The following is a 27749-nucleotide window of genomic DNA, read 5'->3' on the forward strand; positions in this document are numbered from 1 at the left end:
CTTACTATTATAATGTGGGGGTTAGTTTCTTGTATTAGGTCTTCGATTTCATGTTTCTTGGAAGCTATTGCACCTTGGATGTTGATATATACTACTGTGAACATTGTGCTGTGAGCATGTAACCAGTAAGTGTTGATATTATGAAGAGTATGCATTTCGGATGGTTTGTTTGTTTATTTATTTTTGAATTTCGCGCAAAGCTACACGAGGGCTAACTGCTCTAGCCGTCTCTAATTTAGCAGTGTAACACTACAGGGAAGGCAGCTACTCCTCACCACACACCGCCAACTCTTGGGCTACTCTTTTACCAACGAATAGTGGAATTTCCCGTTTCATTATATCTCCCACCCCCACGACCAAAAGAGCTAGTACGTTTTGGTGCGACGGGGATTCGAGACGAGCGCCCTGACCACCTGGCCATGCCGAACCAAACACAACAACAACAAAAAATTAACTATGACGTTTATTTGACATTCTCAAAGGTCACAAAGGTCAAAATTTCATAATCTTGCAGTAAGTCTAAAGAAGTCTAAAGAAACTGGACAATGTCAAAATACCAATCACGTTAGTTTTTTCCCCCCACGTAATTCTAATGGACTTCTGAATATTTGATTTGCTTATTCGTATTCTTGGAAGCAGTCGTCGCGTTGTGGAAAGTTTAACAAAGTGTGTGGTCTAAATCTAGCATCGCCATCTTTCCAAGAAACTTGTTACAATTAAAATCACGCTGTCAGGCGAGAATCTTTGTAATTAACTGACCGCGATCACGAATGGAGGAAGTCACAAGCATTGCACGATATGAGGAGCATCCAGTGAGTCTGAGCATTGAAATTTGTACTTGTTTTTTTCTTTCGTGCTCGCTGTGCGATCTGAGAACGAGGGTTAACGTTACGCGTGAAATTTAATCTTCTGGCATATATATTTTTGTTATGTAGAAATAAAGCATTATTCCATGTTTGGTCGGAAACAACAATACCTAGATCCTACAGTTTAAGGTAACGTGTGTTGATTCTGTTAAACATTTGCTTAAAACGTTTTACGTATTAAACTCTGTGACACTAAAAATGATTAAGCCTTCCTTCTCATAGGGGGATGGATAATGTTTTTTGTTAATTTCGCGCAAAGCTGCACGAGGGCTATCTGTGCCACCCGTCCTTAATTTAGTAGTGTAAGACTAGAGTGAAGACAGGTAGCTAGTCATCACCACCCACCGCCAACGCTTGGGTTATTCTTTTACCAATGAATAGCGGGATTGACTGTCACATTATAAAGCCCTCACGGCTGAAAAGACGATCAGGTTTGGTGTGATGGGGATTCGAACCCGCGACCTTTAGATTGGAAGTCGATTGCCTTAACTATCTGGCCATGCCGGGCCAAGAGATATAATGTATTTCTTGTTTCTCTTTTCTTTCTAACAAGAACCCCCCCCAGAGGCACATTAGTATACCTGCGGACTTATACTGCTAGAAACCTGGTTTCGACACCCATTGTAGGCAGAATCCAGATAGCTCTTTGAGTAACTCTGTGTTTAATAACAAACAGCAACGATTTTAATTGTGATTCGACTTTTATTTCTGTTTGTTTGAAAGTACGTACAAGGCTACACCATGGGCTATCGAAACCCGGATATAAGCATTGTAAGTCCGCAGACATTCCGCTGTGCCACTAGGGGTAGTTTCATTTATGGACTGATCTTCTTGAAGAGCATATACATGATTTCAATTCTTTGTTTGTTTGTTTTTAAATTTCGCACAAAGCTATTCGAGGGCTATCTGTGCTTGCCGTCCGTAATTTAGCAGTGTAAGACTAGAGGGAAGGCAGCTAGTCATCACCACCCACCGCCAACTTTTGGTCTACTCTTTTACCAACGAATGGTGGGATTGACCTTAAAATTATAACGTCTCCACGGCTGAAAGAGCGAGTATATGTGGTGTGACCGGGATTCGAACCTGCGACCCTCGGATTACGAGCCAAATTTCAATTCTACCAGAAACATTTTTCACTGTTTTGATTTAAGGTCTCAGTGTCAGAGGTCAATATTAGAATATCGTATATTTTGGCCAACGTTTCCCTTACATTTCTTTCAATCCAAATGAACCTTTACACAAATATATCTCGTAACAGATTTGTCTTTTGTGACTTTCATTTAATTTTACAAGGTCAAAGGTCAAAATAAAAATCTAAAATTAACATTTTTGACCTATTGACCTTGACTTTGTGTTTAATAAGAATAATAGTTGTGCGGCACTTCTTTATTTCTGTTTGTTTGTTTGAAATTAAGCACAAATCTACACAATATAGTATCTGTGTTCTGCTCACTACGGGTATCAAAACCCGATTTCTAGCGTTGTAAGTTCACAGATATATCGCTGTGTAACTAGATGGGTCGGTGGGGGTGGGGTTCCAAGAGTAGTAACTACAATAGCATTCAATATTACTGATGGTTGGCGAAACTATCTTCAAGAAGATGCACGCCACTATTTATATGTATATAGTTACATTAATATTTCATGAGTTCCTACAAAGGTCAAGCCAAAAAGTTTATTAATTATTAAGGAAAAATGTAAAATTATTAGGTTTATATGTTTATGAAAATAAAAATCGTTACTTCAAGAAATTCGTGTAACAGTTAAATATTTGTATTTTAACTGTATAAGTTTTTTCGTATGCCTTCTTACAAGTTCAGCATACAGAAACACCACACAGATTTGTAATTAATAACGACTAATTAATTTTAAAAGTCCGCTCGTTAGTTTTTAAACTAGTTTCGTTTTAAACTAAAGCTATTCACAATTTCAATTCATGACGTCAAAAACACGTTTTTCGAAAGCGCTCAACGTATATGGTTTTTATTGTTTTGTGTTAAGACCTCTTGAACCGACGTGGTTTCTGACACCATGAAGATGCAACACGTATGGAACATGAACCCAATTCCGGTAAGTATAATCCTTCATTTTCTTATATCGGCATTTTAGGTGATTCAATGCTCGTGTGTGCACACGAGCACTTAACGTTTATTAATGGACTTTCAATTATTTCAAAATCCATCAATGGTACGAAAATAAACAAGAAATGACGACATAGTTATGACCACTTCTCTTCCCAAATCTGTTTGATTTCTGATAGTTTATTTTGATACTAACGTTCTGAAACAATCTGATGAGACTGATAAAAACACATATACTCAGCCTCAGACCACGATGTAAGCTGGCTGTCTCTAGTGTACATGTGTGAACAGGTACGCTTCATTTGGTAGCAACGCACAAGACTTCACAATTTGAACTAATGGCCATATCGCTGATATCTAAGTTATATTTTTGCGCTATAATTTACCTTTTTTTTTATACGGGTCATGCATCATTTTGGCGTGACAATAAAAAAATGCAAAGCGCATATACTTTAAATTTTTAAAAATGATAACGAATTAATAAGGTTAAAAGATGTATGTTAGTTTTATGTTAGTTTTAGAGCTATATGTTATTTTATATTTCTAACAGATAGTTTTGACAACATTTCTAGATTATAATTAGCGCAAAATGTTTTATTTGTTTGTTTGTATTTGAATTTTTTGTGAAGTTAATCGAAAACTAGCTGTCCCTAATTTAGCAATGGCTGACTAGAGGGAAGGCAGCTGGTTAGTCAACACCACCAACTCTTGGGCACATTCGATAACGAGCATTTGGAAAACAAAATAAAAATGTTCATTTTAAGAATGTGGATACCGTTTATGGGTTAGGCTTAAAAATAAATTTATATTTTTCGAATATGCGTACGTACTGCTTATGGGTTGGGCCTAAAAATATGAATGAGGCACTTGTTATTTTCAATGACAAAACTCCGTAACAATCATTCCTATTTTACACTTAATTTGAACTTCCTACGCGGGCCCGGCATGGCCAGGTGGTTAAGGCACTCGACTCGTAATCCGAGGGTCGCGGGTTTGAATCCCCATCACACCAAACGTGCACGCCCTTTCAGTCGTGGGGTCGTTATAATGTGATGGTCAATCCCCATATTCATTAGTAAAAGAGTAGTTCAAGAGTTGGCGGTAGGTGGTGATGACTAGCTGCCTTCCCTCTAGTCTTACACTGCTAAATTAGGGACGGCTAGCGCAGATAACCCTCGTGTAGCTTTCCGCGAAATCCAAAAACAAACAAATAAAACTTTCTACGTGAATGTATGTTTTTGTTCACAAAACAAATGGACATATAGTTAATCATATTTTGTGTCTGACATAATTTATCAAACACTGTGAATTAGCGAGGGTTGACTAAACAAAGATAACGAAAACGATCCTGTAGCACCTTATGTATTATCTGGGTATTAGATTAAGCCATTATTTGACAAAAGTCTTTGAATGTGTACGCCTACTTATCAGTGGGATATCAGCATTCACATCCGACCCCTATGTCACCTCCAAGTGTCATTGTCTTCCTTATGCATTGAACGGGTACGTAAGATGGTAAAAATAATTCTCCAGTTCCATCACAAATTTGAACAGTAAAAAGCCCCCTAGTGTTCAACTAGTATAATCACCCTCATATATGTGCCTAAAATCATCTTACTGTCTTGATTGGCTGGTCATTTAAGTTTTGTTGTGATAAAGGGAATTATAAAATTACACTACTTCAAACATTTTCCTAAAATTCCGAGTAGGTTTCAAACAATGAGCTGAATGACAAATATATTGATTTTACTTCATAACTGTGGTACACTTTCTTATATTTGCTTATTGTTTGTTTAAGCACGAGGTTAAATTATTTTGGCGCTGTTACGTAGGTACACGCAACTGGTTTCATTTGTATGCCAATGTCCTTGTTCGGACATATTTGTTTTTGTGATAACGTTAACAATTACTCAACTGATAATTTTCATGAAATCTGCTTATAATTTTCTTCTTCGAATTCTCGATTTTACTTTTCGTTAAAATTTTATTAGACATTATACAACTATTTCAACTGCTCGCTTTGGTATAATCACAGTGATTGCATCATAAACTTTGAGCAATAAAAAATAAAGAGATAAAATGCCTATTTAAGTAATATTCGTCTTATATTTCAACGATAGATGGCGCTTTAAACACATAGATTAATTTTTGCTGTTTTGGCAGTTAAAGTTTAGTCGGATTTCTATTACTAAATAATTGCTCCACAGTGGCACAGCGGGACTTTCTGCGGACTTACAACGCTATAAAACGGGCTTCGATACTTGCGGTGGGCAGAGCAAAGATAGTCCTTTGTGTAAATTTGTGCGACATGATTTCACTCTTGTTGACATCCAACGTTGTAATTTTTTTTTTTTTTTCTCTGTTGGTTCTTTTAATTATCAAGTGAAAATAATTCAACGTCCAGTCTGGTAACAATCACAAACTGATTCATCTCCTCCTATAATGTTACTGCAGAGTTTCTTACTTTTGTAGCTCTTCTCTAGTAGAGCGATAACTCTACAGATTTACAATGTTAAAATCAAGGGTTCGATTCCCCTCGGTAAACTTAGCAAATAACCTGATGTGGCTTTGCTATAAGAACACACACATCACTCTTGTAGCTGATAGGTCTAAGTTTACAGCCATGTCCAGTGAGTATTACATTGGCAGTTAAAGTTTAGTTGGATTTCTATTACTAAATAATTGCTCCACAGTGGCAATTCAAGTAGAGCAATAACTATACAGATTTACAATGTTAAAATCAAGGGTTCGATTCCCCTCGGTAAACTTAGCAAATAGCCTGATGTGGCTTTGCTATAAGAACACACACATCACTCTTGTAGCTTATAGGTCTAAGTTTACAGCCATGTCCAGTGAGTATTACGATAACAAATATTGAAAACTCTCTATTCAGTAATAATTCTATTATCTTAACTAATTATACTTGTCTCGAGACTTCATTGACCATTTCTATAATGAAACTTGTTCTAAGAGTAATGTAAATTTAACTTCAAATTATTGCATCATCAAAAACTATCAGCTTTCTCTAAACTAATAAAAAACACAACATGAAAAATTTAGTCTACAATAATATTTTAGATTATTAATTCAGTATTTTTTAGATTTATTTCAGGAAATTAAACCTTTTACGAAAGCATATTTTTTTCCAAGTTTTCAAAGATCTTTAAACTTGTATCAGAGATAAGCTATATTTTTTTCCAAATAAAGACAATACACTTACTACAAATATACGGAAATAACTTTACAATAATTTGCAAAATCACAGCTGTGTCAACTGAGGAGTTCGGTTTGTTTTGAGTTTCTTGCAAAACTACACAAGCGTTCAGGCCATCTGGAATTTAGCAATCATCATCAACCGCCAACTCTTGGGTCACTCTTTTACCAACGAATAGTGAGACTTGCCGTCACATCATAACGATCCCAAGGTTGAAAGAGTGAGCATATTTGAAAGGACGGGGATTCGAACCCCTGTTTGCAGGGTTACAAATCCGAAGACTTATCGTCGTCTCACCGTAAGACTTTGAAACAGACTTCCTGTATATTAAATATTTTTATTCAAAGTTCAATAGTATTACATTCGGGTCTTCTGTTCAGGAAAATAAAAAGTGTTGCCATTTTTACGACTATTCTAATATCAAACAGTTGTGTATATTTACCTTGAAGAAGTAGCAAAGACCAAGTTATGCCTGAAAAAAAATTATATCTACACTGTAAAGATCGTTTAATCAAGAGTTCTTTACCGAAATCTTCGTAATCTGAGAGTCGTGGGTTCAAATCCCCGTCACCCCATACATGCTCGCCCTTTCAGTCGTGGAGGCGTTATAAAGTGACGGTCAATCCCACTATTTTTTGGTAAGAGAGTAGTTCAAAAGTTGGTGGTAATTACTGGCTACCTTGCATGGCGGGATGTCTGCGGACTCACGACGTTATGATCTGGGTTTCGATACCCGTGGTGGGCAGAACACCAATAAGCCCTTGTGTAGCTTTGTGTTTAAATACAAACTATATCACGTACAACAGAAAAAGCTTTGGTTTTGCACCCCGCTCGTACAGCGGTAAGTCTTCGGGTTTACAATGCTAAAATCAGGGGTTCGATTCCCTTCGGTGGGCTCAGCAGATAGCCCGATGTGGCTTTACTATAAGGAAAACAAACAAATAAACCAAAATATTGTTGGATGACATATTCTTATCTACCTGGGTATATAATTTAAGAGACGGACTGTCTTCAATATTATTTGGACACTAGAGCACAGCTACAACCATTTATGACTTTATAGGTATTTTTAATTTTTTTTTATTATTAGTTATGTGCATTTTCTCTCTGCGTTCATTTTTATTAAATTTTAATATTTTGATATTTTTCACATCATTAGTTTTATAGTTGTTGATCATTTTTACTCACTTATATATGACCACATATATGTATGTGTTATCGAAAATAGCACGAAACATTTACTCACAAAGCTTATATAACCACACGTTAAATTTCACTGGTATCATTATTTTAACTATTATAGATGAATTTCTATTAAATATTGAGTTTCCAATATCTACTAGTTAATATCAACACTGAATTTCGATACACTTCCTGGTTTGGCATGGGCCAGGTGATTAAGGCACTCGACTCCTAATATGAGCGTCACGCGTTCGAATTGCCGTCACACCAAACATGCTCGCTCTTTCAGCCGTAGGGGCGTTATAATGTTACGATCAATCCCACTATTCGTTGATAAAAGAGTAGCTCAAGAGTTGGCGGTGGGTGATGATGATTAATTGCCTTCCCTCCAATTCTTACACTGCTATATTAGAGACAGCTAGAGCAGATAGCCCTCGTGTAGCTTTGCACGAATCTCAAAAAACAAACAAGTCGATACACTGTTCAATTACTGATATGCAGTGGAATGTACCCGATATTTCGTCCATTACCGTTTTATTTGCTGATCATTCATTTTGATTTTTTTCGATGTAAAACTCCTCTACTTTTTTAGTTTAAACATGAACTCATATCTTAATGCTTGAACAAGATTATTTTATGCGTTTATTAACAGATAACTGGTTGCCTAATGACGGCGTAATAATATGCAGTTACTATTAACTTTTAGTATAATTTTTTTAATTTAAGTTCAAGATTTAATATTTAGGGATTGTGTCACCTGCTTATGCTAGAAACTCTAATCCAATCAGACCAATCCTTCAGTGATGTCATATCCTGTGTAGCTGTTTTTCCTGATGTGCTGAACTAGCCAGAAGTTCCGACAGAGTGGTTTATTGAGTTGATAGCGTTACTTATGTTATTGTTTCGTACTGAATTGAGGCTGACTTACAGAGGAAATAGTTTTAGAACATTAGGTAACTCTATTGAAATTAAATGTAATGAACGTATATTTAAAAGGTAAGCTTGTTTTATAAATACCTTTAACATTCATAATTACGTGGTTTGTACGTGTGCGGGATACGGCTCCTCGTCGAGCTAACTACTACACTAATACTATTAGTAGGGTTAATTAATGAACTTACCTTTTTAGTTTTACTGTTTTTTTTTTTAGTTGCTAAACATATTATCAGGGTAATTTCACATTATATTCGTTTTAACAAGCTTTCCATTTGAGGTCCACTTATAAGCTCTTTAGACAGGTTCAATTTTAAGTTTATCACATTTGAAATTACATACCATGCATTTAAAGTTTAGTAAATTGTGACCAGTGAATGATTATTGTAAACTAATCAAATTCGTAGGTTGGTTGGGGCTGGCGTTTCATGGCGCAAAGTTACTAGGCTATCTGCGCATCGTAGTGTGGTTTGTTGTATAAGAAATACATTTTTGTAATTTGCAAAGCTTATAAACGCACAGAGACTGGTGTTGAGTTATTACTATTAAAAAAAAATTAAACATTGAAAATTACATTTTAAGGTAATTAACTGGAATACATATATGCTTACTATCTCTTTAATCACAGGACTGAAATGTGATTGGTGATCAAAAACTTCCATTTTCTTAATTTTTAAGACTGGCTTTTAACAAATGTGTATTTACCAGCTATATATCCAAGTAATTTTGGTAATACTTTATCGTTATTAGATGTAACAATTCATGATGTCATTTTTGCAGTAGTGAAGAGTGCCAGGTTGCACTAACAGTTAAACTTCACCTTATATCATATGTATAGATACATTAATTTTTATAACAATGTTTGTTGTATTTTATTTTTTTGAGAAGTGATATGAAAGGTTGGAGTATTAAGACATTTGTTCAGATGTTTATTGCTAACCCATGTGTCTAGCATATTTATTGTTGCAATATTATAAACTTAGAACAGTCTAATAACTTTAATTGAAATTGTGGGTAGTTATTGTTTGTTTAGTGACTGGTACATCTAAATGTGAAATATACAGTGCTAATAACCATTTTATTTTTGACAAAAATATTGCATGTCCAGATTATTATATTGATTAATAAATGTAATACTCTTATCAAGATGGATTTCAGTGTTAAGTTTGTATTTAGTAACCAATAAATATGCCATAAAAATGATAAATCTAGAAAAACAAGATATCAAAATATGAAAAGCTTTTTACCAGTTGATGTTTAACAACAGTAGTTTAGAAAATCTTAAACCTATCTATTATCAACAGTAACAGTTATATGAATTAACAAATAGCATGAATTTTCTCCTAATTTTCTCAACCTTACTAGTTCACTGTACATTTATCCAGTGAATTTCAGAATAACAGGTTTGTGTAACGACACCAAGAACATGTAGTTTCTAACATTCTAAACATATGCTGTGTTACAGCTGTTGTCTCCATTGGGCAATCGTGTTGTACCACCATAATGTGTTGGATGTTTCTCCACTGTTCTGTCAGGAAGTGTGCTAATAGAATAACAAATGCCTGGTGTACCTGTACCATGAATAATATATATATATTAGATTTATGTATTTTCTTTATTTATATGATGAAATAAGGTACAGTATTGAATAAGGTGGTACACATGGAGGTAATCTTAAAGTATATAAGAGAAACATTGGAGTTGTGTAAGAAATTGATTTAAATGTTGAAATTCATAAGTTGGTTGAATGTTGGAGTTGGTGATCAAGTTGTAGTGAAAATAATTCTTGATTTTATAGAGTAACAAGGTTACATTATGGCTCCATGGGGAATATATTGTATGTAATGTAAGTGAAAAGGTAGAGAAAATCAGGATTTTAAAAAACTCCAGAAAAACAGGAGTAACCTCTGACAGTAAGAGAACAGAAGTCATTAGAAAGCTTTAATTAAATTTTTTTTTCAGCATGAATTGTTGATTACTTTCCACAAGAAAGTGTCTCATTCTACACAATTCTTTGTCTAAGTATTTATTTTATGTAGGGATGCAAAAAAAATGTTAATATTTACTACCACTGTCACTTCACTCAAACAGTTCTGGTTTATTACAGGTAACTTTTCTATTCATTAACAGAAAAAAAAAATTAATTAAAGCTTTCTAATGACTTCTGTTCTCTTACTGTCAGAGGTTACTCCTGATTTTCTGGATTTTTTTACTCTTTTTGAGAAAAGGACAGATTTGTGTCTTTCCGGGTTTATGAGTAGCTACAAAAACCTTATGAATGAGAATCTGACTGAAGCAAATTTTCCACATTTCAGTGAGAAACATTTTGCAAGTTTTTTTAATGTTGGGAGAAAGTCCTTTATATGTATATCAAATGTGAAATCTTAAGATTGAACACGGGTTGCTTTGTCTCTACACGTTTGTTGTAAATCAAATTATTTTGGTGATATGCCTGCATACTAACACAGTCTCGTGTGATTTGTAAGAAAGCTGTTAACAGCTGTATGTAAACTCTCCATGTTTGATTTTCCATTAATTTGAAATGCAAAGTTTCCAGAATCATCTTGAACTTAGATTCAGTGAACAAAAATTTAGCCTTTAACATTTGACACGCAACTTTTACAGCATTGCTAGATTTTATATGGATTGATTTTTTAATCCTATACAATGGTAGGGGTCAAAGTGCACATACTGTGACCTATTATGTGTCATTCGACATAGCATTTACGTCATTTCACAGTTATCAACTGTTCATTTTACCTTGTATTGCTGATATAAGTAGGTGGTAAAGGAAAATAAACAGTAGTTCCAATACACAGGGATATGGAGAGAAAAGCTAGGTAACTATTTCAGAGGTTCTAGAGATTATGTAAATATAATATGCAAATTGTATAATGAACATAAGTATTTGTATTCATGTATATTCAAATACTTAGGTAACATATTGTACATCTTAGTATAAGTTGTTGGCCATGCCTTGTATATATATATATAGTAAATTTAGAATTATAGTGAGTTTTCCTTTAGAATAGGGGCTGGTCCAATTGACTTACCCTGTACACATTCATTTAACAGATTTGTAACTTTAGATGACTTTTCCCCTGTATATTGATATTCACTCTGGTTTATTTTTTAACTTGTAGTATACATGCAGTGATGTAACATAAATTTGATCTTTTTTCATATGTCTGTGTACTCTCTCACTGGTATTTTGTTTTAGGATCTTTCTAGTGGCTTATTTAACTCTAGTGTTTTTTTCTGTTTTGATTGTTATTTTGGCTTGTTACACAAGTTACCACAATGTCAGATCGTTACACAAGTTACCAGAATGTCAGATCGTTACACAAGTTACCACAATGTCAGATCGTTACACAAGTTACCACAATGTCAGATCGTTACACAAGTTACCACAATGTCAGATCGGAAATGGGGCTCACAGTGATGAGTTTTTATTTCTAATGATAAATCAAAAGTAAACAGTTTTGCCAGATAAATAATTTATTGTAACCATTTGACATTAAATATACACAGTTTAATCTGCTATGGTTAATTTGTTCTCATCCAGTGAGCAAGTTTTCTTGAAATCCCACTTTAAATTATGTTTAACCCTTAAACAGCAGCCACCATCAACTGATGCTGCTATCAACAACATTCCTGCTGTTTAATGGTTAAAAGTACCTGTTTGTTTTCAAATTTCGCACAAAGCTACACGAAGGCTATCTGCACTAGCCATCCGTAATTTAGCAGTGCAAGATTAGAGGGAAGGCAGCAAGTCATCACCACCCACCATCAACTCTTGGGCTATTCTTTTACCAACGAATAGTGGGATTGATCGTCACATTATAATGCTCCCATGGCTGAAAGGGTGAGCATGTTTGGTGCAATGGGGATTCGAACCCACTACACTCAGATTACGATCGAGTGTCTTACCCACCTGGCCATGCCAGGTCAAAAGTACCCCATCCATTTGTTTTAATTTGGCTTTGTAATTTTCCTTCCTCATATAAAATTTGATCAATATGTGCTGATAAGTTAAATTTCATCCCCAATCTTATAGCACTTAATAATGAGACAATCACTGGTTTTGCTAAATTAGCTTATTTTAAAATGTATACTTTGCCAAGATGCATGGATTCACCCTCAGTGTGTGGACTCCTGTTCTTTATACTATACCTTAAAGAGAAGGAAAATAGTTCTGACAGGAAATTCCATCTTTCCAAGAAACAGAACCCTACCACTTTCTTCCTTTAGTTGACACGTAATATAAAAGATAGTGTTAGTTCTGAGAGGAAATTTCTTGTAGAGATGCACAAAGATGTTAGAATAAAAGGTCGACTTAGTACAGATGATCTTTTCACACTTTCAGTGAAGATCTTTTGTGCTCATGTTTTATCTTTTCATTGATGTTATGTTATGCAAGAAATTTTCTTGTGTAGTAAAATTATGATTTTGGCTTGCTATTTGCATAACACTTGCTGAGATTTTTATCTGTTCAAATTAAGTTAAAGGTTTCAGTATTTTTAAAGCCATGGACAAAAAAAATTGTTTAGGAATTTGACTTGGGTGTTTATGAAGATTATTTGCTGTATATCATCCTACTAATGACTTTTCTCTTGCTTTACTTTTGTAAGAAGTGATTCAAGTTGATATTGAAATGCTAATTTTATTTTTTAAATGCAGTATTAGTATAGATAGTTAAAGAAGAATACTGGCACAAAATTCTTTCTGGTTGTCTTTCAAGTGTTTCTATTTTATATTTTATTAATTTAATAACAATGCAATTTAAATGAAAATACAGATCTGATTCTCCATCTTGGATTGATAAGTTGTAGTGGCTCATCTCCAAGTTTGTGGTAAATGATAATTCTCTGGAAAAAAGACCACCAACAACGAGTGGATAGAATTATTTGTTTGTTGTTGTAAAGTGTAGGGACATTATACCTACTATGTTATGCAGTAAGTTAAAAACTGTTACTTTGTGCATAACAATTAATTAACAGAGGCAGCAAAATTACAGTATGAAAATACCAGAAAATTGGCTTTTTATTTGTAAGCATCTGTATGTTAAATACACCTAATAGAATTAAATTTTACTCATAAATGTATACTTTAATGGTTACTTAACAATAATGCTAATTTCAATATGTATTTGGATTATTAGATAATTTATATTTATTTGGTTCAGATTCAGTCCTAATTAATTAATTCACATTTACTGCATTAATTTATTACCAATTCTAGAGTCTGAAAACATTAAATCATTCATGGTTTAGGACTAACTGATTAGTTGTTTGCTATTATTGTGTGCTTGTAAATGAGAGGTGCATGATCTTATTTGTGTTAGAACATAATGGACCTCTGTGTAATGATTTATATTAATGAAGAACAATACTGTACTCTTGTTTTTAAATCAGTGACTGTGATATGAAAATGTAACTTAAGCTGTTTTAAAAGAACAACAAAACAAAGGCTTTGAAAATTTTCATTGTATATTGTATAAAACTGCATAGCCTAGCTGGTAAACATCCAAGCTGTCATGTATCTGTTAAATAGGATCATAGAAGTTTTAATCAGTTGAGAAAACTCACTTGTAGAGAAATATATATGCAAAAAAGGCTCGTTTGGGTTGAAAAAATATTTTACATAGAAAAGCGAACAACGTTTCAACCTTCACAAAGAAAGAGGTAACTGACCAGAAGCTGACCACGTGTTTGGAAGGGGTTGTGTGCATATAATTACAGCTGCTTTGTTACTTGATTGTTAGACAGTTTTGTAGTGTCTGTAATTACAGCTGCTTTGTTACTTATTAGACAGTTTTGTAGTGTCTGTAATTACAGCTGCTTTGTTACTTGATTATTAGACAGTTTTGTAGTGTCTGTAATTACAGCTGCTTTGTTACTTGATTATTAGACAGTTTTGTAGTGTCTGTAATTACAGCTGCTTTGTTACTTGATTATTAGACAGTTTTGTAGTGTCTGTAGTTACAGCTGCTTTGTTACTTGATTATTAGACAGTTTTGTAGTGTCTGTAATTACAGCTGCTTTGTTACTTGATTATTAGACAGTTTTGTAGTGCGCGTAAATACAGCTGCTTTGTTACTTGATTATTAGGCAGTTTTGTAGTGCGTGTAATTACAGCTGCTTTGTTTTTTTATTATTAGACAGTTTCATAGTACGTGTAATTAAAACACTCGGTTTATAAAACATGTCCAGCATTTCTTCTAAATTTCTGGTTTTAAATCTAGATAGGACCAAAGGATTGCTAATAATTATGCAGTTAAATAAATCTTGAGTGCAAATTGCCCTCATGTAGCTTTGCATGAAATTCAAAACAAACCAAACACATAAATCTTGACCAGAGTTAGAATTTTATTCCTTAAGATGATGATGTAAGAAAACTAAAACATGAAGGCTCTTTGGAGTTGGTCCCTGTTTATATAAAAAAACACACAAAAAAACCAAAAAAACTAATTATTTTAGATTTATAATCCTTTTAATTGTGTGTATATGGGTATTGAACAATTGTGAGTTCTATATATTTATTCAAGGTTCTGCTTTGTTAATCAGTATCATGGCTCCCATGGGTAATTAATGAATTACAGTTAGTGTTTTCGGTTACCACTGTGTTAAATTATTCCAACAATCAAAATTTCATGAGTATAATTGATTAATTGAATTTAATTAACAGGTTCTGTGATTAACAGCTTCGCAAACCATCCAGTTGTAATGGTAAATCACGACTGCAAACTAAGCTTTTGACTGGAAGAGTTGTAATAGGACACTTTGTTTTATATACTTTTTTTATTATTTTATTTCTTCCACCCAGAAGATTATAGTACCTTGTTAACTCCCTTACAGGTTGCTGTTTTAAAGCAGCTACATTAGAATATCTTGCATAAAATAGGAAGTATTATAGAAATTTTGATAGTATTAGTGATGACAGATCTAGTATATTAATGATATAACTGAAAGATAGATTTAACCTGTTGCTGTGCTAAGTACATGTGCACTTGTTTGTATAAAGTCTCATCATTTTGATGGATAACCACGTGATGTTTTTTAAGTTAAGAAAAGATATGAAAGATTTCAATTACATAAATCCATCAAAGCTTTGGTTAACTTGTATAAATAATAATTTACATTAATTTTTCTTTTAGTCATTGGTTAATTTTATTTGGATTTATAAAACTCAGGGTGTTTGGGTTTACCACTTTGTAAAACTTATTCTTCCAAAATACTTCAACCAAAAACAAGTTACCTTTTTTTAAAATAATTCTGTATACAATGTTTAAGTTATCATGCTGTTATAATACAATTGTAAGTAATATGAATATATTTTAAAGAAGTATGTCCAGTGTTGTAATGGGAACTACAATGAGAAATAGTAATTATAAATACACTAGTAGTCACACTGCTTATAACACTCTTCAGAGAATTTATAGTTCACTCACTTTAGATAGTTATGCTGTATATCTTAGTTTGCTGGGCTGTTAATGTTCCTGATAGCATGGGCAGGCCATACTGTGGGATAATGGTTAGTTTGCCAAGCCTATTAATGATCCTGATACCATGGGTCATACTGTGGGATAATGGTTAGTTTGACAAGCCTATTAATGATCCTGATACCATGGGTCATACTGTGGGATAATGGTTAGTTTGACAAGCCTATTAATGATCCTGATAGCATGGGCCATACTGTGGGATAATGGTTAGTTTGATAAGCCTATTAATGATCCTGATAACATGGGCCATACTGTGGGATAATGGTGAGTTTGACAAGCCTGTTAATGATCCTGATAGCATGGGCAGGCCATACTGTTGGATAATGGTTAGTTTGACAAGCCTATTAATGATTTTGATAGCATGGGCCATACTGTGGGATAATGGTTAGTTTGACAAGCCTATTAATGATCCTGATAGCATGGGCAGGCCATACTGTTGGATAATGGTTAGTTTGACAAGCCTATTAATGATCCTGATAGCATGGGCAGGCCATACTGTTGGATAATGGTTAGTTTGACAAGCCTATTAATGATCCTGATAGCATGGGCCATACTGTGGGATAATGGTGAGTTTGACAAGCCTATTAATGATCCTGATAGCATGGGCAGGCCATACTGTTGGATAATGGTTAGTTTGATAAGCCTATTAATGATCCTGATAACATGGGCCATACTGTGGGATAATGGTTAGTTTGATAAGCCTATTAATGATCCTGATAACATGGGCCATACTGTGGGATAATGGTTAGTTTGATAAGCCTATTAATGATCCTGATAACATGGGCCATACTGTGGGATAATGGTTAGTTTGATAAGCCTATTAATGATCCTGATAACATGGGCCATACTGTGGGATAATGGTTAGTTTGATAAGCCTATTAATGATCCTGATAACATGGGCCATACTGTGGGATAATGGTTAGTTTGCTTAGGCTACTAATGATCCTAATACCATGGGCCATACTGTGGGATAATGATTAGTTTGTCAGGTTACTAATGTTCCTGATACCATGGGCCATACTGTGGGATAATGATTAGTTTGTCAGGCTACTAATGTTCCTGATATCATGGACCATACCATGGGATAATGGTTAGTTTGCCAAGCCTGTTAATGATTCTGATAGCATGGGCCATACCATGGGATAATGGTTAGTTTGCCAAGCCTATTAATGATTCTGATAGCATTGGCCATACTGTGGGATAATGGTTAATGTGTCTGCAGATTGTAGGGTGATTTTCTGTCAAGCTAGTAAACTGCTTTCATATGTGTACCTCTAAGTATTTGGTATAGCATCATAAGAAAGTGTATGGGTTTTGTATGATTGACAGTCTTTAAACAACTGTTTGATACAATTATGTTCATAACTTCTAAGGCAAAAATATAATATAAATTTGAGTGTCAGTAAGTAACATTTAATTGGGTTAGAGCTTTAGTCATGTGTAGTCTGTTTACAAATCACCTGAATTTAAGAACTTTGAAAGTAAAGAAATAATAAATCTACAAGTGCATGCATTATAAAATAAACCAAGTATTAAAATATAATGTATATTGTAAATAAATTACAACATCAGTGCTACAAATTATTCATAGTTACTAAGCAAACATCCTAACTGACGTGCCAACATTTTAAATATTCTGTTTGGATTTGTCTCGTGTTTGTTTTGTCAGACATTCAAGGTGGTTGAACATTACTACCTATTCAGTAAATTTTTATACTACATACCAGAAATGGTGTAACCTCCAATACATAACTAGGTGTTACTGAATTATGAATTAGAAACTAACACATGAAAGGTAAATTAACAATTAACTTTAAAATAACTTAAGTTTGATTTAGTAAAAATTACAAAATTGTTAAAACTATTAATTATCAGAAATGTACTTTTATCTTAAAATTCATTTAACTTGATATTTTTAAAAGCAACTAATTTTTTCCATATAAACTAAAATTTCAGTAGTGTGAATTGAAATAACCCTAGTACATTGTGTGAATATTATGGTTTTCTAAGTAACCATTTTAATCTTTGTTGTATTCTGTTTGTCTTCTACTAAACAATTACTTATCAGCAATTCCAATTAACTTAATTAATTAACTTAATATCCATTTTAAAGTTTATGAAATTCTGTACTGTTTCCATGTCAGTAAATTTTTATCAGTCAGTTCTAACACAGTTTATAGTAGGTTTAGATATATTTTATTTTGCATTTTTGTAGAACTAAATTCAGTGTTATATTGCTTAACCCATAAGTGGTGGCCATCAATTGATGCTGCTGTCTACAACGTTCCTGCTGTTTAAGGGTTAATTAATCCTATCACATGTCATTTATTGGAGACATGAAACAATGTTTACTTTGTTGTGAGGAATTTCATATAGGTGTCCTTGTTTGGCACATAAAATTAAGGAGTTTGAGGTCATGATGCAAGAATGGCATTTGCTGTATTTTGTAGAAACAACTGGTTTCTCTTTACCTTATAAATGTTTAGATTCTGAGAAGTCATTGGTTGATTATACACACTGCTTGCTTTAATTAATAAAAATCTTTGTGTTGAATGAGACAATATTAAAAATGTGTTTTTCTTCTGTTTCCATCATAATAATAGATTATTTAACAGTGATAGTTAAGTCGATTAATATTGCTGGTTACCCATTTTTTAACTGTAGACAAAAGTAACTCCTTCCCTCTATATAGTTACATAAAGCCAGAGCTGCAAGTGTCTGAAATGTTAAACAGTTGTACATTTTATCAATTACTACTGTCTTCTGGTACTTGATGCATACCTATGTAATGAACAACTGCACAAAATGCTTAAAACTGCAAAGGAATATTTTAAAATGTATCCCTTAGTGCATCAGGAGAATGTCATCTGTGGATTCAATCAGTATGTACTTCTTGTGTAAATATTTTATTATTACTTACATATGGCCCGGCATGGCCAAGCATGTTAAGGCATGCGACTCATAATCTGAGGGTCGCGGGTTCGCATTCCCGTCGTGCCAAACATGTTTGCCCTTTCAGCCATGGGGGCATTATAATGTGACGGTCAATCCCATTATTCGTTGGTAAAAGAGTAGCCCAAGAGTTGGCAGTGGGTGGTGATGACCAGTTGCCTTCCCTCTAGTCTCACACTGCTAAATTAGGGACAGCTAGCACAGATAACCCTCATGTAGCTTTGTGCGAAATTCAAAAACAAACAAACAAACATACTTACATATGTTACAGTATTTGTTGTTAAATTTCAAAATTCACTGCTTTCATTCAATTCAAGATAATATAAAAGGTAGAGAAACATAAGTTTATAAAGGTAATAAGTTCTTGTTCATTTCATTAATTACTGTTTATAAAATACTTTAACATAACTATATAAATATACGTGTGTGTGTGTGTGTAATATATATCTTTTTTTTTTTTTTTTTCAGAGGTTAGCAATGGATTTGATTCCAAACCAGGCTCCTGTTTATGTAAGTTAGTGTTACCTAGTACTTTATATTTCTAGTTAAACTTATGATTAATGTTCTGAGATAGAGAATACTGTATATTGATCATAGTGTGAAAATTTTTCAAAGTACCAAGTATGATTGGGTGTAAAACAAGTTAAACTAATACATTCAGTTGGAACAGAATATTGAGTGTTGAATAGTAAATAATATTTGTGACTTAACTATGGCTGATATGTACTTTCCTCCAATATTCAAGGGTGGGAAAGCCATTCATCTTCATTTAGACCTATCGTCCTTTCCACCGTTATCTTCAGAAGAAGTTGAAGAAGGAAAATTTTATTTTGTTTTTCTGGGTTCAAGACTGAGGCATGTTACTCCTGCTAATGCAACATGGAGTCCCAGTTCACTGATACTGAAAAGCCACATTCCTGGTAAGATGTTTTAGTGGTTATTATTATGTATTTATGATTGTAAAAAATTTGGCATAACCATTATTTGTCAATAATAAATAGGGAAATGCAAAGGTGATAAAATAACTTCACAATAAACATTGAGATAAATTATCTTAAAAGAAACTATTTCTTTGGATGTTTCAAGCAAACACTTTTTCAAGCTAGAAATAAGCTGAGGTGCTGTTTATTTTCTCTACTGTAGCTATGAAAATAAATTTTCATTGAACTCAAGCTTGTGCATTGCACTTTCCAGTGCTGCACATTGTGCGCTATATTTAGAATGACTATTTTTTGCATAGCAACATATCTAAAAGTAATGACATCACACTACAATTGCGGGATTTCTGACTTGGAATATACCGGCTGATGTACCTGTTGAACACGTGGGGAAGTCTTAGAAGCTGTTGGGTGAAAGGCTCTGGATGTAGACCCCTCTGTGTCACTTTCTGGGTAGCCCTAATCATACGTACTAGGTTTGGAGACAATCAGTCCAGAAGTATAAGCAAACACAATGTACAGGGGGTTTGTGGAGGATGCTTTGGGTGACGGATCAGATCTGAATGGCAGGCCCCTACATTGCTTTCAGGGGGCTGATATTAAGGATCTGTCATGTCTGATGGCCAACTCCAGTTTGTTAGTTATAAGTGTGATTATGCAAACTTTTCTAGTAATGGTTTTGATAAAAGTAAACCAACAGTAATTCAATTTCATAGTAAATATGTACTTAACAACATAAAGCTGTGAACACTTATTTAAGACATTATACTTTAGAGGAAGTTAAGATGATTTGTAGGTTTTCTGATGGTTTGTGACTCAGCTTTCTTACATGTACAATCTCTTTAAAAATACACATATGCATTTCTTGAATCTAGAGCATGTTCTTATTTTAGATAATATTAACAAGTTAACAACTTTCTCAGAACCGTGTTTTTTGGACTATGGTCTCTAAGATAACCTTTCTGATCAAATTGTGCTTTATCTTAAAATACCCGTTTGTGACATGTTCAGTCGTGTTAAGTGATAAAATATTTAATACATATCAGTGGGTCAGATTGTGGTATTTCAAATGTAAATTTTGTTTTATGTGTTGATAGAAAGTTTGACTTTTATAATTTATGCTAATTTTCTGGTTTACTAATTTTTGCACTTCATATTGTAAATGTCAAAATTCTTTCAGTTAAAATAGTATTGTAATAATTTTATCAGTTGAGAAACTTTGCAAAACCTTAAGTAAATTTTTATTTTGAAGCTATTCATCATCAGAAATGTTAAGCTGGTTCATGAAATTTGTTTATATATCTATATTCAAGTTAGTTTTTCATTTTTCTTTACAAGCATGAAAACATAAATTATTTTACTGTTCATGTATAACAAGTGTAAGGTTATTTTATCAATAAAACTTGTAAATACCACATTTTGTGATGCCTATCAACTTTGATTAGTTGATGGGTGCTTATCCTCAGGTTAACTGTATACTAATTATACCTTTGTTATAACTTTCATGTACAAACATTGGTATGCTTTTTCCTACGTTAAATCAACTTTGATTAACGACATCGGCATGATATTCTGTCCATGGATCTCGAAGCTGCAGACATTTAAGATAGTCTTAAGCCTAATATATAGCATTCACTCTCTGATCTCAAGTGAAGCATAAAGGATATTCATACGAATATCTTGCATCATTGCTATAAGTGGTGTCCAATTACTCATGTAAAATGTGAAGATGTGTTATGGTATATTAAGCTCAACATTAAATTTGTACACTGATTGAGGACTAAACCAAGTAGTTGCACAAGACAGTTTTATTCTGATTTTGAAATTAGTATAATGACTAGAAACTTCCAAATTTGGATGTTATTTTACATATCAGTAAACAGTCTTTTTGTGCAATACTGAGTCTCTTAAAGGACTTTTAAGTAGTTTTAATTTAAACTCAAATATTGTCATATTGTTAGAAATAAACTGAATTTTTATGTATTATAATTTGTCTGGATATTTGTTTTTTTAAATATTTGATAAAACAGTTTCACGAGACTCCTAAGAGCAGCTCATAGTATTTTTTGAGTAAAGTAATTCAATAGTGTAATGTGAATATTTCAAGTATGAAAATTGTTAACGGTGAATCCAACACATTCTAATATTCTGAAAATTAAAGTTATGGCAAACTGTTTCTTACAACTGTTAAAGTATTTTTAGGGGTCTATGACAATTGGAGTAGAAGAATTTTGAAGGGTATGTTTTGTGTATGTGTTGAAGTTATAAATGATCTTAAGTGATATGTGGATGTTATCTAACACCCTACTTCTGGCCTCATCTTTATAACACTCGTTAATCTGTTACACGCATCATTAAACTGAGGTTAAATAAAGGGAATTTTGTCAGACAAGTCGTACAGAACCTTGCTATATTTTTTTGTTACACATCCCATAGTCTTACGTACAGGGTAGTAGTTAAATACATTCATTCTCCTATCAAACCCGAGATTTTTTCTGAACTTTAATTACAGTATTTCGGAGAATGTGGGATCATTTACAAAAACTGAAAATCAAAGTTTAATATTAAATGATTCAAAAAAATATAATTTAAAACATCCTGAATATTAAAGAAAAAATAATTTTGATTTAATCTAGTTTTATCCAGTATCACCATTGTTTAGCAGCATTTACAGGACTGGAGCAGTAGCTATAGTGAACTGGCAGGTTATTTGCTATATTTCAAATAAAACATGACTGTAGTGTTTCACCCAGTATAATGATTCTAAATATTTATGTATTTTCTTGGAGTATCTATGAATTATGGTGCATCAAAGTTATATTTTGTCTGCTTTGCTTTTTCAGGTAAATTTTCTTATTATGTGCTGTAGTATAATACAGCATATTGATAATGTTTAACTTGTGTGGTCCACGTAAATTAACATATTGTATTTACTTTTGTGTGAAAGTTGAAGAATCTTTTACGAGCAAGCATACAAACAAAACAAAATAAATTTAATTATTTTAACACTAACTTTCTTAGCACCATATCTTTAATTACTGGATAAATACGTAGTTTTTTTACATAAGATTGTATTCTATACTTACTTATTTCAAATGAACATTCAGTTATTGGACTCGTTTATATGAAAGAAATGCAGGTGTACTTCCAGTTACTACTAGTATTAGTTTTTATTTTATTTTCTTGGAGGAGGATTTAGAATTTCTCCAAAAGGGGGGACCAAAGGCTGCTTGGGGGGTTACCTGTTATAACTACTTATACCAGTATACAATAGTGTTATCTGTCAGTTAATCACTTAGTAGGTGCTAAAATGATGTTACATGAATTATGCTTAACATTGCAATTTGTGCTGTTGTGACATCAGTCAGATGCTCACATGACACGAATTATAAGAATTTATGCAGTTTATAGGCTGTGGACACAACATGGTGTAGAAACTTTGAAAGCAAGAAATGAAAATATTTGTTACTCTTAGTTTTATATACTCTTGAAACACAATACTTTTGAGGACCATACAGAAGTATCTTCATCTAGTATGTACATATGAAAGAATTATCATTGACTGTGTGTATCTTGCCACAAGTTTCTGAAAAATTTTGTTTTCATTAAGTATTTGCTGTTCTTCTGACAAACATTATATATAAAAGCTGTGACATTGGCGTGTGCAACATCCAGATTATGAGATTTGATGGCGTGTGCCACGTCTGGGTTGTGAGACTTGATGGCGTGTGCCACGTCTGGGTTGTGAGACTTGATGGCGTGTGCCACGTCTGGGTTGTGAGACTTGATGGCGTGTGCCACGTCTGGGTTGTGAGACTTGATGGTTAAAATATTTGTGATGTTTCCACCTATGTGGCTGTATGCTTTTTAAATGATATGTAATGTGTTTTCCACTTCCTTGTAATAATATTGGAACTCTTAACTTTAGTTGTTATTCTAGTCATGGTCGAGTTCAGATGTTTAACATTGGTGTCAATGTATTGTGGGATGTCACCCAGAGGAAAAGTTGATTAAAAAAAAAAAGGTTGATTCTCCTTAACAGAGAATAAGCCTTAGGTATTCTGTTTCACTCTCAGAAATGGAATAAGGGTAATAGTATGTACTCATGACTAATGACAGTTTTACAGAAAGGGCCTAGGCTTTTTTTTTGGTAAACATTTTGGGAGAACACTGGATGCTATAGTTCAGAGCATCTATATGGATCTTGATTTCAACTGTCACAGTGAGTCAGGAAAGAAAGAACCATATATAAAGGAAGTGGTAGCTCTGATTGTTCACTTAACTGTTAATGACTGCCTTTCAATAGTTAATAAGGCTGAGATTAAAGCCGGTAATTTTTAGCAAGGTTATTTCCTGACTGTAGGATCACTTAGTGCAAAGAATTAGTATTTCTTGCTTTCTGTGCTATTGAGATGTTGTGTCTGGGGAAATGCATGGGTTACATTTTATGGTGGTCACTTGATGATTATGAGAAAGATATAGTTGCAAGAAGTTTAAAAATTCAGCTGAAAGGACAGTCTTTTCTTCTTAGCTATTGGGTAGAATTTTAAGATATTGTGCTGTTGAAAAGTTTCACATTATGAGATTCCTAGTTATTTGACAACTGATCAATTATCATAAGGTAAGATGATAACTTTCATGTTGAAAGTTCAATGACTGAAAGGGCATTGTAACCTTATTTTAGCAGGATCTCTGGTAGCTGAGCAGCAAGTCTGAGGGCTTAAAATGTTGAAAGTAAGATTTTCATATTAGTGGTGGGCATTAATAACAAATGAATCTTTGAAGAGGATCAGTTGTTTGGTCTAGCCAAGTGGGAGAAGTTAATGTAGCATACTGCACTGTTTTTCCTGTACTCTGTGTAGTGTATATTTGTGTCTATGTACTATTTCCACTTGAAAAGTCCTAATTTAGCTGAATCCTGCTGGTGATTACTTATTTCGTGATGTCTGTAAAGAAAATTCCTGCTAGTGGAAAACCTGGATCTAATTACCATTGCCCAAAGTCAGTTTAACTCTCATATCAGTGGATGTCACGGTTAAAAATACATTTTTGTGCAACACTTTGAACATTTGAGATATCCACAAATCTATTTACAAACTGATTTTTCAGCCATTTGAAGATGAACAATCTCATCTGACCATTTTTCAACTTAACAGCTAAGTTGTCAGAAGTGGAACAAGCTGCAGCAGATCCTATGTCAGTGTCCACTATATTAACAGATCCAGCTTTAAGTGACTAGCCTCAGTCATCATTCCACAAGTAGTATTAGTAACACAGAAGTGGAGATGACTCAACTGCCAATTGGACATCAGTTTCAGCCAGTAAGATATTCTTTTGAAGGATGCATCACCACCAAACATCACAGATGCAAAATGTGCATTTACCTCCAGCAACATCAATGTATTCAAAAAATGTAAAAAAACCTTTCCAGAGCTTAAGTCTTTGAGGGTTAGCCCAGTCATAGGTTTATCTTCCATAGCTTGGATTGGATGTTCATGACCAGCAACATAACAATACTGTTGAAGTGTTTTATCAGTGATTGCAGGTATCTCAACATGTAACATCTAAATAACCACCACCAAAGTATTCTCATGGTTTACCTTGAATGTAGCTGAGGTTAGAGCACCCTTGCTACCACATATATGAATATCACCATGTGACCAGTGCCAGATCATATTCCAGTGCTTAAAATGCATAACCAGGAACCAGCTACCAAATGCAATGTGGTAAAATTCTCTAAAATAAAAATACAAATGTGTAGATTCTTACTTCTGTCCAAACTAAGAGGAAGTGTGATGAAACACAGGCAGAATTGGTCTAGATCCATGGGACCCTGGCAGAAGTCGGAGATCATAAAGTAGACAATTGTCACCAGCACTGGAAGATCTACTGTAGGGTATAAAGTGATGTGACACATCTTTTCTGGAATTGCCGTGTGAAGAATTAAACAGTAATACTGTGAATATTGTTAATTATTATTTAAATATTTTGTTTTTTGTGTATATTGTCATTCATAAGGGTCTTCATTTATGTGAAGGTGGATATTTACAAGATTTTTAGTTTCTTTTCAGCTTGACTTAATTTTTTAAAGTTAATTTCATCAGTGTTGCCATTTTGTACTTACAAGATTTTATACTCATTGCAGGGTTTATTTTGTTTCTCTGTTTGCAGTTTTGTACTGTGATTACAGAACATTCTTCTGTTACATTTGATATTTTGTTTTTGTCAGTGTTTACAATGTACAGTGTCCAGTCATCTTTATTAAAGAGTTGTCTTGTCTGTGGTACATGTTTGATTTTATTAGGTGATAATTATGCCAGACCTTGACCAACATGTTTGTCAATCTTATTGGGGTCAACGTTAAGATGTTGGCTTGAGGACGTGTGAAAAAGACAAATTTGGAATATTAGTGTGCCATGTGTTTTCTACGTATGTTAACAATGGAATGTTTCACAATTTATCGTTTGTTCCATTCGTACAAAACACATTGCCCAATGTTGTAGCTAGCTAATATTTTGGGTAATTATCTAAATTTCTTTTGTTGTTGTTTTTTTATGGTTAATATAGCCACAGAATTACTTAAAGTGAATCTAGACAGTTATCTCTTTTACTGGAAATTGTGTGATATCTTGGAACTAATGATTGCAGTTTTAATAAGCATATATATCTCATTACTTGATGGATTTTTGTTTTTGAATTAAATTCCAGTGTTTTAAATAAAGTTATATTAAAATTGAAAACAGTTATGAACTGTTTTAGTAGTTGGAGTGATGAAGATAATGTTAGGATATTTGATGACAACTGATAGATTATCATAAGTTAGGATGATCATGTTAAAGATTCAATGACTGAAAAGTTCTCTGTTCTCTTCTTCCCTGCCTTTGTTTAACACTTTCTTTATTAGAGGAAGTTTACTGCTTGCCATTATGAACTTCCTAGAAAGTTCTTAAGTTTCTTATCTTCATCCAAGTTCAAGAAGGAAAAGTTGAAGAGCATTGTTTTGTTTTCTAATCAAAGCAAGCTTCCTACGTAGAATAGAACTGAACATATTTAACTAATAATGACCATAGCATAATGAGTATAATCATCAAACTGGATAACTTACTTATTAGAATGGATTGCTGCACCAGTTCCATACCCTCATTGTTAATGATGTATTTGGACATAAATCCGATAATGTCTTATGAGGACTGTCTCAGGAACATTGGGTTCTTGTGTATAAATAATCTAAATATTCAGTACCTTCTTTCATATCATAATGTTTATTGTTTTGTTAACTGTTTTAATGAAGGAAATTGCATTTTATGAGTGACTATTGTCAGATATTAATTCCATTGTAATACGCTTCTGAAAAAGGTTATCAATATTCCACTGAAAATCTGAAGTTTTCTGAAATCTGTGTACAAAGTACATCAATTTCCAAGACGTCATATATAAACAAACCAAAGGTTGAAAAATTGATTGAATCTGCCTCATGAGGGGTTTCACAAATAAGTATAGTGGGATTACTGTGATACCAGTTTTTTTTTTAGTCCACCATTGTCATGAAAACAGTTATTGATTGCCAACTTCTAATCCTTGTCATTTATTTTCTTAAAGGTCAGAGTAGATGTACTAAGCCTCTTCACATTGGCATTTAGAGCTATAGGTTGGCTTGCTTACTCATGACCTGTACTTCGCAAATGTCGTTGTTCAGAATTACCTTGGGGTGTGGTTTCAGATCCAGTCTTCGTCCTAAACGTTTTTGGTTTTTTTTTATTGTTTTTCGTTTTCGCGCAGAACGTTTAAAGCTCCATTTTTCGAAATCTTTACGCCGTTGGCTCTTCACTGTTTACAAGTGTCGCTATACGACCATCATTCTCTGAAAAGGGCGGTGACAAAAATCCTTCAGCTATAAATTTAATCCTTACAACATTGCACTAGGTAATGGTCGGAAATCTCGGCTGTGAACCAAATAGAGCTGATCTTGTTCCCCTCTGGAACCAAGGTTCGAGTTTTGTGTGACGGGCCATTGTATAAGCATAGGTAAATGTTTTTCTTGTATGTCGTACTGTTTAGTTAAATTCACAGCACTTTATCATT

The 27749-nt window shown here is 33.6% G+C and overlaps 1 pseudogene across 1 annotated transcript in view; it reads left to right on the forward strand.

The window, feature by feature from the left end:
- Window positions 1-8182: 8182 nt before the first annotated feature.
- The window catches only part of LOC143222442 (rho guanine nucleotide exchange factor 28-like), a 148866-nt pseudogene continuing 129299 nt past the window's right edge, over window positions 8183-27749 (forward strand). The window contains exons 1-3 of the transcript XR_013012234.1: window positions 8183-8339; window positions 19198-19239; window positions 19475-19649. The product of XR_013012234.1 is annotated as a rho guanine nucleotide exchange factor 28-like (transcript). The remainder of the gene's footprint in view (window positions 8340-19197; window positions 19240-19474; window positions 19650-27749) is intronic.

Source organism: Tachypleus tridentatus, chromosome 8, assembly GCF_004210375.1.
Source record: "Tachypleus tridentatus isolate NWPU-2018 chromosome 8, ASM421037v1, whole genome shotgun sequence".
In the NCBI taxonomy this organism is placed as follows: Eukaryota; Metazoa; Arthropoda; class Merostomata; order Xiphosura; family Limulidae; genus Tachypleus; species Tachypleus tridentatus.